At 43.4% G+C, this 4287-nt stretch overlaps 1 pseudogene; it reads left to right on the top strand.

The window, feature by feature from the left end:
* The first annotated feature begins 3845 nt into the window (after positions 1 to 3845).
* Positions 3846 to 3967, top strand: LOC145354608 (U2 spliceosomal RNA; annotated as a pseudogene).
* Positions 3968 to 4287: the final 320 nt, after the last annotated feature.

The raw sequence follows: 4287 nt of genomic DNA, 5'->3' as shown, positions 1-4287 counted from the left end.
ACAGAGCAGTACGAAAAGTAGTTAGAAAGTGAAGTAGTCTTCAATGGTACCAAGATTTTCAGCCCAAAATAAATGTTTACACCAACTGTGCCTGCTTTCCAATTGTGTCAGACATGGTCAAACCTGCCTGGTATGCCACCAACACTATCACCTGCCAACCCTCCTTACCTGTGGTCACAGCCGCCTTGCTTCTGGCTCCTTCCAAGGATCAGCCAGAGACCTTGGTGGCATCTCGAAATCAATAGTATGCTGCTGCATCTTGCAAGGTCACTGGCAAATGAACTATGCAGTGCAGAAGAAGCTTTGACCCGAATATATTAAACACCATGTGAGATTGTGGCTGCACATCAATTAAAAAGCTGAAAAGTCAACTGATTTCTGTTGAATTGTCACGTGTGCTTGACACAACGATGGAAACTAAACTGTATCTCACGTGGATCTAGTTGTGTTGGTTGAATCAAAAGCAGAAAATGCTGGAAAGTTTCGGCAGGTCTGACAGCATCTGTGGAGAGAGAACACAGTAAGAAGTCTCACAACACCAGGTTAAAGTCCAACAAGTTTATTTGATAGTAAACCCACAAGCTTTCAGGACATTGTTCCTTAGTCAGGTGCTTCGTTAGGCGCTGTTCCTTCGCCACTCATCTGACGAAGGAACAGTGTTCCAAAAGCTTGTGGGTTTACTGTTGAATAAACCTGTTGAACTTAACCTGGTGTTGTGAGACTTCTTATTGTGTTCACCCCAGTCCAATGCCGGTATCTCCACATCATGACTACCATCAAGAGAGAACAGATTACTTGAATTAGAACTAGGAATAGAAAATATTTAGAAAAAGAACAGCACGCGATTTTTTAAAAAGCAGCTTTCACATTCCCAATTAATTAATGGTTGAAGTGTAGCTCTAGTTGCAATGTTGTCGAACATAAATCTCTTTCCAAATAGCAAAACCTCACAAACTTTAATGAGATAAAATACCTGTTCAGTCAGGTTGGTTGTGAGACCAATATTTGCCTGGGTATTGGGAGTACTCCCTGCTTGTCTGCAATTAGCTCCATAGAATTTTTAAGTCCACCTGAGCAGGTAAATGAAACATTGGTTTAATGGGCAGGATTCTCCAGCCATTCACACTGGCAGGATTCTCTGGTGAATGGAGATTTGGCAGAGCGCCAAATTATCTATCCTTGCTTGTTCCCTTCTTCTCTGCTGCTATCAGACTTTTAAATGGACCGACCTTGCATTAAGCTGATCTTTCTGTACACCCTAGCTATGACTGTACCACTACATTTTGCACTCTCCTGTTTCCTTCTCTATGAATGGTATGCTTTGTCTGCATAGTGCGCCAGAGACAATACTTTGCACTGTATACTAATGCATGTGACAATAATAAATCAAACCAAAATCAGTGGCAGTGGGGCGTGAACGGCTGGAGGATTGCAGCCAATGCCTCATCTCCAAAGTGGCAGCTATGACATACCACATTGGAGAGTTAGCTTAGAATATGTGGCAGGACCTATAACCCACAAACCTTTGGATTAGAGGCAAGTGTTACCACCGGGTTAAGATAGACAGGTTTGCTACCACATGGCATGAGACAGCACAGAGCGATCCAAGAACTGAGTGCTTTTGTAAACCAATTGCTAAATTGGGAAGCTGGTGCAGAGGGGAAAGAAGTGTTGCTTTTTATTCATTGCTCATGGAGCTGTTGGGTGTCCTTCTTACATCTACAAGCTCAGAAACTGCAAATGGTTATTACTTTAGCTAACCAAATTAACTAATTAAATAAATAAGGTTGGACAGAGATGGCAGGCCAGTGGTGCACAGTGACCTCAACATGTGGTATCTTTTGAATGCATTGAAGTTCCAGGCAACCAGGTAGAACCATAAAATCCCTCCAGTGCATAAGGAGGCCATTTAGCCCATTCAGTCTGCACTGGCTCCCCAACAGAGCATCTTATCCTGGCCCTCCCCCACCCTATCCCCATAATCCCGCACATTTACCATACCTGATCTACTGAACCTACACATCTTTGGACACCAAAGGGCAGTTTAACATGGCCAATCCACCTAACTTACACACTTAGTTTTGACGTTTATCTGCAGTAACTATTTGTAGTTTTGGCATCTTGGGCTCAGAGTTGTGGAGCAGGAGTCTGAGTTGTGGTGATTGAGAAGCCGGAAGGGAGAGGGTTATCTGGGTACTTTGTTCCAGGAGGCAGTCACACTCCTTAAGTTATGTAGATTTATACAGCTGATCAATGGCCAGGGACAGAGGGTGTGGAGGCAAATATGGGGTTGCAGCATGTAGTGGCAGAGGAACCTTTGACTTCGACCATGAGGTGCAAGATACTTACTAACTGTGCAGATGAGAGCCAAGTACTGCAGGGTGGATGAGCAAACTTAATGTGGCACCATGGTGCAGGATGCCATTTAACTGGGGAGAGAGCGAAAAGGAACGTGGTAGTGAGAGGAGACAATATAGCCAGGGGACAGATATTGTTCTCTGTAGCTGTAGACATTACCTTCTGCTGCCTGTAATGCAGGGGAAGAGTGAGGGATTTAGCGGGGTGGATTTTGGGAGGAGTGACGAGGGGCAACTGAAATCAGCTACACCAAGGGGACCATTACACAAAATTACTGCATCCATGAGTACTCTTGCCAGTTATTTTAAAGCATCAAACCTATCAATGAGGGGAAGTGTAGTTTCACATTGTGTAGAAACATTTAGCGTCAGCTGCGTGTTATTTGAGACTTAATTCATTAAAATATCATAGAATCATAGAGATATACAGCAAGGAAACAGGCCCTTCAGCCCAACTCATCCATGCCAACCAGGTTTCCTACACTGAACTAGTCCCATTTGCCTGTTTTGGCCCAAACCCTTCTAAACCTTTCCTATCCACACACCTGTCCAAATGCCTTTTAAATGTTCTAATTGTGCCTGCTTCTACCATGTCCTCTGGCAGCTCATTCCATAAACGCATCACCCTCTGCGTGAAAAAGTTGCCCCTCAGATCCCTTTTAGATCTTTTCCCTCTCACTTTAAAGCGAAGCCCTCTAGTTTTGTACTCTCCTACCCTGGGGTTAAGACCGTGGCTATTCACCTTACCTTTGCCCCTCATGATTTTGTAAACCTCTGTATGGTCACCCCCTCATCTTCCTGCCTGGAGGGAAGAAAGTCCCAGTCTATCCAGCCTCTCCTTATCATGCAAATCTTGCGTGGACCACAGTGTGCTAACTGTAATGACCGACTGTGAAAGCATAGTTAACTTAAAATAGAACATAGTGGCCAAAGTATTTGGCTGACAATATCAAACAAATAGTCTAAATACATCAAAGACAATGAAATAAAAACCAAAGCTCCTATACCATTTAAATGTCAAAATCTATCACTATTGAGGACCTATTAACACACATCAAGTCTTAATGAATCATTCAAAGTTTACTCTATGCTGAACATTCTTCAGAAGCGACAGAAACCTTTCAAGAATTTTAAACATTGCACTACTTTTTCAGAAAGAGTCATTGTTTGAAATACTTGTTGGATTGAACGTGACTGTTACTGTTGATGAGCCAGTGCCTTGGAATCAACTGCCCACCGATAGGAATTTTGGAAAGAAATTACAAGGCCCTGGCAGCAAATCAGCTGATCACATTGAATGTGCTCACTGGGGTGAGGTGAACTGAGGAGGTTCAATCACCCTGCACTTGACGTATGCACAGTGTATCTTTATTAAATCAAATCAGAAATACCTCAGAAACTCAGTCACCATGATGATTGAAACACTCTATTGTTTCTAACCCTCAAATTGCCAGCCCATGCAGGGAAATTTGCAAACCTGCCCTGGCTATCGCTTCTCGGCCTTTTGGCTAAGATCAAGTGTAGTACTGACATGCTGTGCTTGGTTGAGGTCGCGAGGTTACATTTCAGCTTCATTTGAAGCAATTTTTTAAAGCGGCACCTCAGCCTTTTGGTTAAGATGCAAATGAGATCACGCCTTGGAGGGGGTGCAGTGCCTACTCCAATCAGCTTGGATCATGTAGATCAAGCCCTAGACAGGAGGTGAAAGCCCTGTCTTGTCAGCTTGGATCGGGAATGTCTCAACTTGTTGAGACTCTGAATTGGACTTGATTGGATTGAATTGGAATAAAAACAAAAAAATAATTAGCATATTAAATAATTTGTGTAAAATCTTGTGGCAGGCTTGCCTGATAAGTCGCATCAAGTCACGAGTGGCACAGTGGTTAGCACTGCCACCTCACAGTACCAGGGACCTGGGTTCAATTCCCAT

This window comes from Carcharhinus amblyrhynchos, chromosome 17 (assembly GCF_965287045.1).
Source record: "Carcharhinus amblyrhynchos chromosome 17, sCarAmb.v2.hapA, whole genome shotgun sequence".
Classification (NCBI taxonomy): Eukaryota; Metazoa; Chordata; class Chondrichthyes; order Carcharhiniformes; family Carcharhinidae; genus Carcharhinus; species Carcharhinus amblyrhynchos.
The sequence above is the reverse complement of the archived record's forward strand: the minus strand, read 5'-3'. Positions and strand labels throughout refer to the sequence as shown.